The following is a 16422-nucleotide window of genomic DNA, read 5'->3' on the forward strand; positions in this document are numbered from 1 at the left end:
TGCAAAAATAATATCATACAATGATTCTAGGCACAACCCTTTGCCTCAGCGACTGCCCTTGAGTCATGAAAAAGGGCAAGGATGAGTTCATCAGTAGTTATTGTTGATTAGGAGTAGTAATCAACGACGACCTCGATCGTAAGTATTGAAAAGTCAGATGAAGTGGTATGAGGGTTTTCATTATAAAGAAGTGAGAATTGTATCAGGAAGTTGATACCTAAAATGTGGTGTCACCCAATAGATCAAAAATTGCTACTGGATTGGAATGACAAGGTCAGTATCAGAAATGTGGAATAGTGAAAATGATAACAAATCCAAGCAAGTAGACCTAAGATTAAGTTGTATGGGTGATTTAAATAAAAGAGAATTAATTTATGACGTAAGATTGTGCAGAAACATTATGGACCATTGAGGATTTGGATTACATGATCAATTAATATATGTCTAAATATGTGAAGAAAACATATAAAAGTTAAAGCATGATATTAGAATTGTGAAGAATTAAATTTTAAATCAGGATGAATTGTGGATAATAGGACATTGGTGGAATATTGGAAATATTTAGCATGCTTGAATGTAGTGAAAGGTCAAGTAGTGTGAATGAGGGTATGGAAGTTTGATTTCATAAGAAAAATAAATAATACACTAAGTATTTGTATATGTATAGTGAAATAAAGTAGGAATCCCCGACAAATTGTGAAGCCAAGTAAAAGATGGGATATTATCTTGGGTATTTGATGGAAGCTTTAAAATAAAAATAAAACAAAAGGGGATATACTATAAATATAATTAATAGTTTGGTTTGGGAGAAATGGTATGGAAATGGAATCTACAAGTATGGTTCTCATAGAGTGAAGAGAGTGAAACAGTGGATCAACTAATACAAAACTAGTGTGAAGTTCTAGGACTTTGTAAATCTGTACAGAGATCAGATCTGATACCCTAGTAAAGATACATGGGCGAGATGGAAATAAAATGAATATATGTACGAAGATATAACAGGGTTGATAATGGAAAGTGAGAAGTAGAGAGGTATGTTGATTTTGAAGTTCTCGAGGGATTAAGGACATGAATAGATAAGAGACTAGTATGGCCAATGGATGTGTTAATGTGTGTTATTGAGATCAGCCAGTACAACAAGTCACATATGGCCTTGCTAGCAACACTGAATGGAAATGTGATGTTGCAACTCAATGGATAAGAGTGATAGTAAAGTGAATGGGACTGATCCTCGAAGATGAGCAACTTCGCAAATTTTGAGGATGAAATTTTTGTAAGGAGGGGGGAGTTGTAGCACCCTTAAATTTGAGGTAACTGAGTCCAAGGTTATGGCCTAGCTCATAATATGAAGTAGGCTGCTCTGCTATGAACTGAATGTAAAAAAAAAAAAAAAAAAAAAAAAAAAAAAAAAAAAAAAAAAAAAAAAAAAAAAAAAAAAAAACAGTTTTTTATGTGGAGCCCACTTCTCTGTAGGCCAACTCATCATGTCTACCCCATGCATAGAAAAAAAAAATTTCTATTTGCTGAGTGTAACCCATGTTTAAGGTTAGTATTTGGTGGGGTCCATTAAAGGGAATTAAAGTTTAAACATTTTTATGTTTCCAAAAGTAGTTTTCAAAATTAATTTTAGAAATTAAGTAATTCAGCCAAATAGACCCTAAGGCCTATATTCGCTTTCAATATAAGGGATAGGGCTGTTGTGTTCTCCTCATTTGCTTGCTGCCCAATTCGGTGGAATAGAAGCAAGAGAAGAAGAAGAAGAAGAGGAAGAAGAAGAAGGAGAAGAGAAGAGGAGAAGAAGAGGAAGGAGGAAGGAGCTGCTGTCCGAATGCTCCTGCTGCCCTATGGTTCTCTGCTGCTACAGAACAGAGAGAGATGCATGCAAGTGGGGCTGCATCCACCTACTGTCCATCTGATGCTGAGCAACGAACTGCAATCTGGGATGATTTCTGCTGAACCATAGAAGATACTGTTCCTAGTTTCTTTATAGCTGTTGTACACACATCTGAAGGTTAGAATTCATCCTTGAATTTTTTTTACAATATCTAGACTTGAATTAGGAAGGGTATTCCTTTTGGTTCCCAAGCATACAGCCACCTAGAATTGGGAAATTTGGACTACATGCAAGGGAACTTAGCTCATTTCTGTTATAGAGAATAAATTGATCTATAATTCCTGCTGTACCTGTAAATTTAAGGTAAGAAACTATTCTCTAATGGCTGTAGTATGTTAGGGTTATGGTTGCATGTGTAATTGTGAGATGGAATTGAGTTATTAAATTGGGTTTTAATTCCTTGTAACTGCATCCTTGGTTTCAGAGTGGGTTTAGGGACCCAATTTGACTCTGACCCATCTCTCGGAACCCTAGATGTTAGGGCTTTTGCCATGCAAGTAAAATTTTATGAAATTGGAGTTGAAATGGTGGTATGCATGCAACTAATTTTAATGTTTGAAGCTTAGACATACTGTTGTTGTATTTTACTAGGTGAATTGGGAAGAAATTGCCCAATTATCCTCTGCGATTGATGAATTGTCCCACCTGAGCTCAATTGGAACTGAAGAATGGTACTACCATGTATCTTGTAATTCCTCAGCTCCATATGAGTGATAAAATGGATGGGAAGGTCCCAATTGGGTGATGTGGATATGAAGGTAGTCAAATTGGGACTAAATTAATATAATTTTCCTTCTTGGACTATGAATGACTAAACGATTTTATTGTGGGAATTTAATCGGAGCTAAGACCAGACTTATGTTACTGTATTCAATTAAATTCAGCTCCAATTAAATTAGTATAAGAAGTGGAAAATTTCTGATTTCTAAATTATATGGATTAGGAATGCAAATTTGGAAGAAATTAGGAAGTGTATTGGAATGGAATTTTGATTTCTATAATTGATTGTTTTAGGGGCTGTAAAATGACATTAAAGACCCTATAACACCTTCCCCATGTTGCCATGGTCAATAACCATCGGCCATGAGCAGCCCAAGCCAGGGAAACTGGCAGAACAACCTCTAGGAGTGCAGAAATTTCTGCAAATCAGCCCCTGATTAGGCTGATTAGTACCCTACCCCTTGTGGGTTATGTCCCTTACTTTTTTATCCAGATTAACCATAAGGGAAGAGGTAGTTCGAGGGGCTTTCCGAGACTTTAATTTGGGTTAGTATGTGGGTTGTTGAGGGTTGTTAGGTTTAGATAGAACCTACACTAAGTTGTGTTAGGACTTATAAATATTTAATATGATGGTACACAATTCATAAGATCCTAATTTATCTGGCGAGGATATGCGTGGATAGGAATTCAATGAAAAGGCCTCAGATTCGAGTATCTGGTGAGTGGGTGTTTGATTTCTTTTACAGAGTGTTTTGATATTTTCATTCATGCATGCATATGACATGTGATGAATGCTATGTTATGGATTTATTTTATACAAAAATATATAAATTTCACATGTTGCATGATTTTACCGACTGTGATGTGATGTGATGTTATTCAAGGTTTTTTGGATGTGTAGCATGATAGATGTGTGATGATGGTTGTAATATTATTGATCTGAGGCAAGGTGTGGCTGAGGTTCTTTCCGATATCTTGGGCTCAAAGGTCAGTATTACAGTTGTGATCATGGATGTGTGATTGGATGTTATGGATGCATGTAGATGCATATGATTAGGATCACATCCCAGTGCTATAACCCCTTGCCAATAGGGGTAAGGTATTGGCTAATCCCATTCCGTGGTAGATCATAGAGGACTACTATGCCCGGGTACGACGTACTGTATCCTTAGAGGGCAAAGCATGGTATAACATATTGTACTCAAGACTGTCAGACAATATGGGGGGCCAGATAACGGTGTGGGATTCTGGGACCATGGCTATCAAGGGTTACTATTTAGGGGTTGGTTGGGGGACAGACATTCTTTCTGGGACTAGCTGACTCCTGCTTGCAGCTAGCTTGCATCTCTAAGGCCCGACATACTGGGAAGGGGATGCCACCTAGGTTCTTCATCAGATTCCTGATGCTTTACATCTACTTCAATGTTATAAGAGTACTACTTGGTGAAGGGTTTCACCATTGTTGCCCAATTCTATATGTGTAGATTCCAACTGTGTGAGCCACCTTAGTACTAGTCCTGATAGTGTTAACATGAATGCCTAACTCATCTGATTATTAGCAAGCTGCCATCAATTGGTAATGCTGAGGAAGACCTTCAGATGAGCCTTGGGGTCCCCTGACCTGTCAAATCTATCAGTTTGCCACTTGAATTTCTCAGGGATCCTTCCCCCTGAAAAGAAGTTCATCTCATCAGAATCCACTGCTTGACCTTCCAGACCCTTTCCTAGTCAGATCATATTCTCCAACTTCTCTAACTGCTCTCTGGTTTTTCTTTCTCTCTCCATCTTTGGAGGTTCCATTCGGACATGTGCCGAAAACTCTTCTTCCTTATCATCAATCACAAACCTAGGTGGAGGAACTCGTGAATAAACTCCTCATTGACCATTCGGACGGGTGGGTGAAACTCCTCGTTGATCGGTTGGTTTAACTAGTTCTGGTTCTCCTAAGTCAACTCAGGAGGAAGTCCCATGATGACCTGTTGGTCTGTTCTATTCCAATTCTCTTGTAGCCAAAGTCATTTCAGCCCTAGGATCGATCCTAGGCTACATAGCAAGTGCTGTAATTGAGCTAATCCATTTATGACTTCAGCCATTTCCGTTTGCAATGTCTCTACTGGGTGGACCCATAGTTGCTCAGGTGATTCAGCGTTGGGTGGATCCATATGAACTGGACTATAATCACTTGGAAGGAGATAGTCTCGGATAGACGATCGAGGTGACACTGGACTTAATTGAGTCAACCAATTACACTGATGTGTCCAGATGGACTGCGGAGAATACTTGAGGTGTGAAATTGTGCCTGAACCAAAAGTGGTTTATTTTAGGATTCTTGCATTCCCACCCCTTTATTCATTCATTCACTCACTTATCAACTAATAATTCATCCAAAGTTAGTCCAGTTAATGATAGGGAGTGGACAGGGGCTGATGCCCCAAGTCCACTCAATGTCAATGGTGGGAGATACACACAAATGGCTTGAATAGAATATTCCTATAAGACATTCCTTATCAATAAAGTCATGCTTTCCTTAATCTTACCCCACTAGGTGACCTTCCTCCTAGTTTCCTCAGGTCTTTAGATAATTTGGTATTTTATGTGACTTTGATGGGAATCACCTTGGAGTCATGTATACCAAATCATCCACATATCGTTCTTAAGGAGGAAGGACACCTTTTTATCCAAAACCCACTTAGAAGAGCATTTCCTTATGACTAGAATGAATTATAAGAAGATTCCTTTTCAAGGCCTCAAACAAGTTCTATAAGTTAGCTTGTGGCGTTCCTAGCATTCTCCATCCATTTCCTACGTGATCGAGTATGCAGTAGATGAAAATAGGAACGAAAAGCCTTCCTTAAAAGGATCTATATACATAAGGTATGTGATCCTTTTGATATACCCAAAGGTATGAGATCATGGGGGTGACGTCCTTGCTCATGACTCATGACTACACACGAGGTTAAGCAACTGGCCACCGGGGGGTGGAACCTTGAGTGATTGTGTGCATAAGTGTAATGTGAGATTACCATCATCTAATATTAGAAAGTCATAAAGTGCATGGACCTCCCCGAGGGTACTAGCACAATTACGAACATCCTCGTCGTTTAATAATACCCCACACTCTTATACAAGAAGCAGCTATCATTTGCTCTCAGAGTACTCTCCATGATATGCACTGGCCTCCCCGAGGGTGCGGGCATGACAAGGAGTCCCTTGCCAAATGATTTCACTTCGAGCATGATGCATGATGTGGTTACCGAATACATTTAAAAACATGGGTTAGCCAAACATGTTTTCAAACAAATGTGGCAAAAAATGTTCTTGCATTTAAAGGTAGCATCTAGTTTCGGAAGCTTGAAAAGTCCCCAATAGGGAGTCGCCACTGTGAGGGTAGTCGTTGGAAAAGGATCTCTCCTCCTTCTGGCCCTCTCTCCTCTCTCTTTTCTTCTTTGCTTTCTCTTCCATGTGTGTGTGCCTCCGTGGGCCCCACACCACCGTATCACTATTTGGAGATACGTGGGGGCCTATTTCACAAGGCTCCACTCTCTCTCTCTCTCTCGAGGAGGAGTGTGGTTCGGATGTACATCCTCCTTGGGTTGATGATGGTCCAATAGGGGATTGGGATCATGCAAAAGGGGTTTGGAGTCGCCACCTAGGGTTACAAGCCTGGGACCCTAGGGTGGGCCTGATTCCTAAGAAAAGGGCCCAAAAATTGGTATGGTCTAGAGATTAGGGTATGTGTTAAGTTACAGAATTGGGGAGGTGTTAGGCACCTAATCTAGCCGGTTCAAGCGGTCTTCCTACTAGATGCTTGAAGAATAAATATTTTCCACAATTATTCTATACCGCATGCATGGCTAAATTATGGCAAATATAAACATTTATAAAAGAAATAATTACATATGTACACTAAAATGAGGAAACTAAAGAGTTTACAATGTACTAATTTGGGTGAGAGATTATACCTGAACTTAATCCCTATTTCGGGTTAAGAGGGGTGGGTCCCTGATTGGTGCAGATACGGACTTTCTCATGAATACTCCAAGCTCAAGGGAAGGTGGTCTTGACCGCTAACTTACTTTTGTTAAGAGATGTTGATTGTGGTGATCTTCAGATATTTGGATAGAGGTTCGGCTAGGGAAGAGCAATTCCCGAGTTTATAGTTTGACAGAACTTCGGCAGAGCTTTGGCTAGGGAAGGCTACTTCTGGGATTAGGGTTTAAGTAGAGCTTCGGCTAAGGAAGGCTACTTTTAGGTTTAGGTTTCAGCAGAGCTTCAGCTAGGGAAGGCTCGGGAAGGCTTGGGAAGGCTTAGGAAGGCTTATAAGGCTTGGGCCTAGAAGGTTGCCACACTAGGAAAGGGAGGGGCTAGTGGGTGGCCATACAAGGCAAGGGAAGGGGTTCCTAAGGAGGGGGAGAGGTGTGTTCACCAAGTATGAACCAAGTATACTCAAGTGCATTCAAGTGTCATTTTCAAGTTGAGTGGGAGGATTTATAGACTTTGTGGACCAATGGGGTGAAAAAGGGAATTTTCAACCAATAGGGTGAAGGGGCATAGGGTACACTAGCGGGGGCACGAGGTATGCAAGCGGGGGGTGGGGGATTCTCAAGCAAAAGGTTACACCGATCATGGGGCCATGTGCAAGGGTAGCTAGGTCACAGGTAAGGGTCATGGGGGCACTTGGCAGGGGGGCTAGGGGTGCTTGGCAGGGTAGGACTGGGAGCGAGGGGCAAGGGGCCATTGGGTTACGGGTGAGGGATGCGAGGCCACGGGCGAGGGGCGTGGGGCCATGGGCAAGGGGTGTAGGGTTGTGGGCTAGTGGCGTCTGGCTACAGGCGAGGGTCACAGGGCTATGGGCAAGGGGCATGGAGCATGGGGCCGTGGGTAAGGGAGCGATGACATGCATGAGGCAAGGGCACAAGTAAAGAGGCAGGGGCGCACGTGGGGCGGGGCCATGGGCATGGTGGGTGGGTGTGCATGGGGCTGGGTGTGTGCATTACGGGTTGGGGTGTGCATGTGTGGGGCTTGGGTGTCCATGGTGGGCGGCTGTTAATGGGGCTGGGTGTGTGTGTGGGGGCTGGGGTGTGTATGGGGCTGGGTGTGAGTGGGGTGTGGGCTGATGTGATGCAGCGAATATTCAATGGAATATTTCTAGATCATGATCTCGATGGGTTCTGTCTTTTGGTGATGATTGCAGGAGATCCGACGGTCCGATTTTGATGGACCATATGTTGCTGGAATCATGATTCAAAGTACTATCCATCTGTATGGTCACTTTGGACCGGATTCCTTTGTATACCTGATGTCATAATTAGACCCTTCTTTTCTCCCGCATAGGATTTTAAGGGTTTTTGGGTTACCTCAGTCAGTTGTCATCTTTGTTGATCGAAAGCAAAAAGCCGTGTCCACGATCCATGATTCATCATAGTCGGGGGAGGGTGACAAAATTGGGTATCTATAAAGGGCTACGAGAAGGCTAAGTCTTGGGTGGCATTTTGGCAGAACTTCGGCTAGTGAAGGGCTACTAGAAGGCTATGGCACTTTGGTAGAGCTCCGACTAGGGAAGGGCTATTAGAAGGCTAAGGCTTGGGTGGCACTTCAAAATCTGATTAGATTATGGGTCTAGTAACTGGCATTCTAGCACGGATCCAACAAATCTAATCATCAGAACAAGGGCCAAACAAGCCAAAGGGAGGGACTAGAGGGGGTGCCAACAAGGATAAGAGGGGGATGGGATCAACTCACCCAAGTGAGGGGAGTAGGTATACCAACCAAGTGTGTCTTGGGATGGTAAAAAGTGCCCTATTTATAGATTTCCAGATCCCAAGGGGTGAGAATTCGGAGGTACCCTGGTAGGGCAACGGGGTCGCGAGGTACTCTGACATGGCCGAGGGGTGCCTGATGGGGGTGCGTAGGGTGTAGGGCCACAAAGGGTGTGGGGCCGTAAAGAGACTCAGGTGGGGTCACGTTGGGGAGGGAGAGCAACATGAGGATCCCATTAAAGATCTTCACATCAATGATGTTGATATGGGTCTAGGTGGTTTCACGGTGGAGGAAGTAGAGAGATTTGGAGTGAAGCTTCCACACAGCCACGATGAGGACATTCATAGTACTCTTCCAACTGAGGAGACCATTCAGCTGAGTTAGGTTCCTCATTAGTCCTTCTTTGAGATTGCTCAGCCTACTGCCCAAAGTGGAGGTAATTTCTCATATCACTTAATGTCATTTAAAATATGATTTCTTATAGTTTATTCCATATATAGAACTTTCATTGATCCCTATTTACTCTTATTCTCAAGAAGCCCCAGATTTATAGACTGTACTAGACTACATGGAGAGGGGCTTTTCTCGAGTCTCTGCTAGCTTAGATGCTCTGAGCTCTAGGGTCGAGATAGTAGAGATTTCTTTGGATGGTATAAGGGTAGTGGCCGGAGGTTCTCTCCCCTTAGGGGGAAAAACACTTGCATTCAGCCCCTTCTCCTCTCTCTCTCTCTTTCTTAGGGAGGGACGTGTCATGTGTGCTTAACCATGGGCCCTGCACCACCATATCACCGCTCCGAGATATGTGGAGGCCTATTTCACAGGAGTGTAAAGGTCATCATTGAGATGGGGATTTGATGATGATCCAATACAGGGGATTGGGATCATGCAAAAGGGTTTGGAGTCGCCAAGTAGGATTATGGGCCTAGGACCCAGGGGTGGGCCCAATTCCTGAGAAAAGGGCCTAAAAGTTGGTCTGGTCTAGAGATTTAGGGTACGTGTCAAGTTGTAGAGTTGGGAAGTTGTTAGGCACCCAATCTACCTAATTCAACCGGTCTTCTTTCTAGATCCTTAAGAATGAACATTTTCCACAATTATGCCTATTCCATATGCATGGCTAAATTATTACACATATATACATTGACGGAATTTAAATAATTATGTACACTAAAACAAGGTCAATATAAAGTCTACATTATGCTAATTTTGGGTAAGAAATTATACCTGAGCTTGACCCTTGTTTTGGGTCAAGAGGGGTGGAACCCCAATTAGTGTTGGCATGAGCTTTCTTGTGGATTCTCTCAGCTCAGGGGAAGATGGTCTTGACCACCAACTTTCTTTTTCGAGAGATGTTGACTGTAGCAATAATCAGACAGAGTTCCAGATCGAAAAAGGTTACTTTTGGACTTAAACTGAGGTGTCAATTCGGCAGAGCTTCGGATAGGGATGGGCTACTTGGCACTCTAGCAGAGCTTCCACTAGGGCTAAGCTATGGGAGGGCTAGACTGAGGTGGCATTTTGGCAAAGCTTCTATTGGGAATAGGCTGAAATTTAAATGATTTAGGAACTTTGAAGGCTCGAAGAACACTTCGGATCTTATAAAGATTGCTTCGAAGGCTTGAAGAACCTTAAAGGGGGAGGGAAGACTAAGGCAAAGCTTCTCCTACACAAGATGCTCACTCAAAAAAGAAAATGATTGAAGAACTTCAAAGGCCCGAAGGACACTTCAAAGATCCAAAGAATACTTTGGTTCTTATGAAGATCTCTCCGAAGACTTGAAGACTTCAAGGGGGGAAGGGGAGGAGAGAGGGCAGAGCTTCTCTACAAGGGGTGCTCACTGGGAAGCTTGAGTGTGTAAAACCAAAGGGAGGGGGCTATTTATAGATTTCTTGGACCAATGGGGAGGAAAGAGGGATTTCCTTGGCCAATGGGGTAAAAGGTGATTTTTCTAAACCAATGGGGTAACAAAATAAATTTTGGACCAATGGGGTGACTAAGTAAATTTTTGGGCCAATGGGGTGAAGAGTAATTTTTTGGGCCAATGAACCTTTTTTGGGCCAATAGGAGGTTGCGGTGTAGGGTATACTTACGGGGGCAGTGTAGAGTGCACAAATGGGTGAAGGGATCCCCCTTTACCAAATTGACCATTGAAATGAATACTCTGGCCATCGGCCAAAGCAACGGGGTTGGGCAAGGGTGCGCAATGCAGGGAGGGGCACATGAGACAGGGGGTGCGCAAGCAGACATGGGCACGCGCAAGGCAGGTTGGCTTATGGGGTAGGCAGAGGGCACACGAGCAAGGTAACGGGGGTGCTCGTAGGGCAAAGAGGGCACACGCAAGGCAGCAGGGGTGTGCATAGGGCAGTAGGGGCTTGCACAGGGCAGTAGGGGCATGCCAGGCTCGTGGGGGCACACATAGGGCAGCAGGGGTGTGTGAGGCTCGTGGGGGCACACACAGGGCAGCGGGGACATACGAGGCTTACGGGGGCACACACAGGGCAGTGGGGACACACACAGGGTAGCAGGGGCGCGTGCAGGGCAGCTGTGGTGTGCGAGGCTTGTAGGGGCTCGCATAAGGCTGAGGGGTATGAGCGCGAGATACGATTTTTCTAGGAATGATTGCAGAAGATCTGAAAGTCCGATTTTGACGTACCATATATCATTGGAATCGTGATTCTGAGTACTATCCATCTGTATGGTCACTTTGGACTGAATTTCTCCATATAGAAGAAGTTATAATTGGACCTTTCTTTTCTCTCGCACAGGATTTCTGGGATTCTTAGGTGAGTATGGAATGTTGTTGGGTGGGGTTTCCTCAGTCATCTATCATCTCTATTGATCAGAAGTGAGAGGTTGCGTCTAAGATTTGTAAGTTATCATAACCAGGGGAGAGTGACAAAATTGGGTGTCTATAGAATGCCCCTCTTTGGCCGAGGCCTATGCTAACAATCGAAGGGCAAAGAAAAGAATGACAACATTTTGTCGCCCAGAGCATGTACTGCCATCATCTTGCTCATCAATGATGGAGTTGAACATGCAACAGATAATATCTCTTACCTACTTTAAAGTTTAGGATCTTACTGGGCCATAGATTGTTGGGAAGAAATTCACTGCTCTTTCAATCCTGCAAAAGATGTTAGAACTTTGACTCTTGGCTTTCCTAGACTGGGCTTCCTTGTGCCAATCTATGGAATTGACCAATGAGATCGGGCCACTTGGGGCTGACTCAAAGAGATTGGGCAGCTTTGAGATGGTTCAATGAGATTGGGCCACCTAGGGCCGGTTTAATGGGATTGAGCCACCTGGGGCCAGTTCAAAGAGATTGGGCCACCTGGGGCCGGTTCAATGAGATTGGGCCACCTGGGGCCAGTTCAATGATATTGGGCCACTTGGGGCCGGTTTAATGAGATTGGGCCACTTGGGGCCAGTTTAATGAGATTAGGCCACCTGGGGCCGGTTCAATATGATTGGGCCACCTGGGGCCGATTCAATGAGATTTTTTATTTTCTTGATTTTTTTTGTCCTTTGATTTGAACCATTGGATTGGAATCTTGAATTTGGACCTTGGAATCTTGCCATTCATATGCATTTATTTTGAATTTTTGCTTTTAACTTTGACTTTCCACCTTTCACATGCATGTGACTTTCTACCACTTTTATGTGATGTAATTTTTATCTACCTTTTTCCTGTAATTTTTATCTACCACATGAGTTTTGATTTGGATTTTGTATTTTGTGGTAAGGATCTTTGAGTTGCACCTTCGAATTAGAATCTCAAATTTTTTTTTCATTTTTTTTGAGAAAATGAATTTTTAACCATTTTATGGTTTAAAATTCTTCTCATTTTGTTGAAGTTCTTCACGTTTTGTTGGGTTTCTTCAAATTTCCTTCGAAAATCTTCAAATTTTCTTTGAAATTCTTCATCCTTTCTTTGAAGATCTTCAAAGTTATTAACGAGGGAGCCATTTGGAGAATTTGAAATCTTTTTGGGATTTTTTTTAATTTATGAAACTTCTTGGGGTTCCCCATAATTTTGGAAAATATGGCCATGGGAAGAAAGAGAAGGACTCACAGAGGAATCCATCTAGATGGTGCGGAGAGTTACGGTACTTCATCTCAGGGGGACGAGGGTCCTGCGACTAGTACACTGGACGAACGCTCTATAGGACTCGAGATCACATATGTAACTCCATATGGGTGAGTCCTACATTTAATTTTATTTATTTATTATTTTTGTTATTTTTTTAATTTCTATATTTTTTATTTATCATTGTTTTTTTTATCATATATATATATATTTTTTTTAGAGGTTCAATGAGGGAGTACCACCTGCTTTGGCCAGATATGGTCATCCAAATTCAGTCCAGGATTGGTACAAAGTACTTCCTCACTGGGTCAAGGGGCTAGTTGATTCATCTTACCTGAGAGCCGATTAACCTCATTGGAGACCAAGAAGTTTAGTCCGGCGTTGGCGGGAGCCCTGATGGAGCGATGGTGGCTAAGTACTCACTCCTTTAATCTCCTTACTCGTGAGATTACCATCATGCCCTGTGCTTCTATGCCCTGACAAGCATACCATTTGGGGGGAGGTCCCTATCTCTTCTCGAGACTTTAACAATAGATGAGTTCACAGACTTGATGGGCATCGACATCCAGGGTGATCAGAAACATATCCATTTAGGAGAGATCACTGCCCGATGGTGGAGGATGAACTTGAGGGTGAACCCAGTAAATTTGGGCAAGTGACCCATTCTTTCCTTTTATTTACTGTGGGTTAGTATGTCACACCCCGTTCACATAGAACCGGGCCAATGACCGGGTTAACACCGGTTAACCCAAACCTGCCAGGATCATCTGATACAGTATTCCACCACACATACACACAACTAAGAAAGAGCTCATCAGTTCAGCGGAAGAATTGGTTTACCTGTGAATATTCCCATAATACTTGATACCCGAATTGTGATATAATAGTTAAATACATGTGGGCCCGAAGGCATAATATTTACACAATAAGAGTACAATTCACATATCAAGTACACAAAAGGAATCATCAAGAATTAGAGTGTACAGCTCGGCTCAGTGTCGAAGATTAGAGCTCAGCTCGGTATCAAGGGTTGAGCCCAGCTCGGCATCACAAGGTAGAGCTCAGCTCGGCATCAAAAGTGGAGCTCAGCTCGGTATCAGAACTGCGGTCCCGCAGCACAACTCTCGCACGAGCAATCAATGCCGTGCTCTAACTCCTCAGGGGTCCACCAGTCCTCTTCAGGGAACTCAACTATGGGACTCGCCCCGTGCTCTTCAGATGGATGAACTGCAAAATCATCTAAAAGAGGTGCACACGTGGAATGAGCTCACTAGCTCAGTAAGTGGAAAGATGGACCACACAATAGTCCACACAACAAATCACAACCATATGCACTATATGCTATGCAATACATTTTAAATCACATCCACCTAAGCAACATTACTAAGTCTTTGGTTTAGTGCTACTACAACCACAGTGCGCGTATGCTCTGGGTATGAGCCACGAACTCCATCCCGCGATACGCCCATAGGGCTGTCGGAGAAGGCCCACCGTGAGTACTCGAAAAAATAAAAACATGCCGACCACTGGCTCTCAACATAAAGTAAATGACTGAAAATTAAAGGTGCTGACTCCAGCAATTTAAAAGCAGTACGATTGGCCCTCTTGAATATACCACTGGGGTTGCCGACTATCCTAATGACTGGCCGGGCGTAATATCTAACCGCCACAGTGACCCGACAACCGTGACCACTGCTTCCCCCCAAATGGTAACCCAACACCTTAACCCCTATTGGGAAGGGTCGTAGCACGGGAAGGTGATAATCCTAAACCGCATGCTCCTATATGACAATAGTACGATTGCATAGTGCCACCGCATCCCATACCACGGGCCACCAATGCACTCGTTTCCAAGATGACTACGACATCTAGTCTATTAATGCATCATGCACAATGATGTCAACATTCATCACTTGGCATTTAGAAAGTAAACACAACACCCATGCATAACAATGTGAGGATGACTAATCTACATAGCATTTTCATGATGGCATGGCTAGACTAGATACAATTAAATGAATGCCAAACAATGCCTTGAAACAAGGCCAAACGTCCTCTCCCCACTTACGTGTAGTGTACAAGGACTCACGCTCGGTACGGGTGAGATCCGGTGCGAGAAGCGTATACTTTGGTGAACCTAACATAAGTGAGCGGGGTTAGTATTTCACCATTTTAGGATCAAGATTTACATGATCCAATAACAAGATCATGTTTAGAATCCTATCAGAAGGTCACACGTCCATTTTGGGTCCAATCAGACGTAAAAATCATGTTCGGAGCCTCTCGGGTGGGTCGGACAGCCCACATGTCTGACCCACCAGTCAGACCCACCGGTCTGGATCGATAGGTAGGTCGGCCCGTCAGTTGGCCCACCAATCTGGCCCGCTGGTTGGTCCCGAGGCCCTGCTAAGACCGACGGGCAGGGTGGCCCACCGGTTGTGCCCGAGGGCCCTGCCCTCTCAGGCGGGTGCCCACAGGCGGACCAAGTGGCCCACCGGTCTTGGCGAGAAATTGCTATTTCTTTCCAAACTTCCCCCAACCTTTGGGGATTCAAATGGTGCTTTTCCAAACCCATTCTTCACTCATTCAAGGTCTCATAAGATGGTTCTAACCTAGATCTAGGTTAGATTTAAGGAATGGGAAGCCAGCTTACCTTCTTTGCTCAAGAACACCTTCAAAACCCCAAAATCACTTCAAATCCACAATGCTTCTCCAACCTTGTAAATACTTCTTCAAATCCTTCAAGATCAACACATAAATCATCTATTAAACCTTGGATTCATAATTTCAAAGGGAATTTACAAGATCTCAAGAAACCCTACCCAAATCAAGGGTTTTACTTGGGTATGGTGAAAGTTTAAGGAACCTAGCCTTTGTTCACCTCTAACCGTAGATCTAGTGTTGGAGATCACTCTTCCGATGTCGGAATGGGAAAATCAAGCCTCGACGCCGCTGAAATCCATCTCTTTTTCCTCTTCCTTCTCTTCTCTTCTTCTTCTTCTTCCCCTTTTCTTTTCTCTCTCCTCTTTACTCTTCTCACCAACATACGAGTGTCATAAATGAGAAAAGAAAAAGGGAAATAAATGCTATATATATACTTCTTAAAATAACTAAGTATTCACATGGGTGGGTCACTCAGGTGGGTGGATGTGCCCACCTGTCTGCCCACCTGAGGGTCAAAACTTGGGATTTTAACCGAATTCGGCCCCGGCACGAATCTCACTCTTGGCATACGATGTTATATATGTATGCACTTCAAAATATGGCTACACACCTGCTCTATCTGTACATGGCCTTATGATAGATGCATGTACACGGCTTGGGTACACCCGTCTCTTCTGGCACTGGCTGGGACTTGTCGAGCCAGCCGGTGTTTAAGGTCACCCTAGCCATCATAGTCCATAAGGATCCCGCTTTAACTCTCTCCCGTTCGGGTCCTGCATGGTTAAATCGGGTCAACCGTGTAATCAGACAGTGTTTAAGAAGTAGGGTATTACATTTACCCCCCCTTTCTGAAAATTTCGTCCTCGAAATTGGCGTACCTGGTTGTTCAAAGAGATAGGGGTACTTGGCTTGGATTTCATCCTCTTTCTCCTAAGATGCTTCTTCAAGTGAATGATTAGCCCATCACACCTTTACATAGGAAATGGAGCGGTTGCGAAGGGTCTTCACCTTTCGGTCCAAAATTTTAGCCTGCTGCTCTGTATAAGTCATGCCAGTTGCTAGATATTCTGGTTCCACGGGTAATACATGAGAGGGATCATGAACGTATCGCTTCAGCATGGATACATGAAAGACGTTATGAACGTCCCTGAGTGAAGGTGGCAGAGCAAGCATGTAGACTACTGAGCCAACCCGGGCTAAGATCTCAAATGGTCCAATGTATCTTGGGCTCAACTTCCCCTTTCTGTGAAACCTTTGCAACCCTTTAGTAGGAGAGATCTTAAGGAATACCTTTTCTCCT

At 43.6% G+C, this 16422-nt stretch overlaps 1 long non-coding RNA gene across 1 annotated transcript in view; it reads left to right on the forward strand.

The window, feature by feature from the left end:
- The first annotated feature begins 1757 nt into the window (after positions 1-1757).
- LOC122066128 overlaps positions 1758-16422 on the forward strand; it is an 18334-nt gene continuing 3669 nt past the window's right edge. The window contains exon 1 of the long non-coding RNA XR_006136247.1: positions 1758-2011. This is a non-coding gene — a long non-coding RNA (uncharacterized LOC122066128). The remainder of the gene's footprint in view (positions 2012-16422) is intronic.

Source organism: Macadamia integrifolia, unplaced genomic scaffold (genome assembly GCF_013358625.1).
Source record: "Macadamia integrifolia cultivar HAES 741 unplaced genomic scaffold, SCU_Mint_v3 scaffold2250, whole genome shotgun sequence".
Taxonomy (NCBI): Eukaryota; Viridiplantae; Streptophyta; class Magnoliopsida; order Proteales; family Proteaceae; genus Macadamia; species Macadamia integrifolia.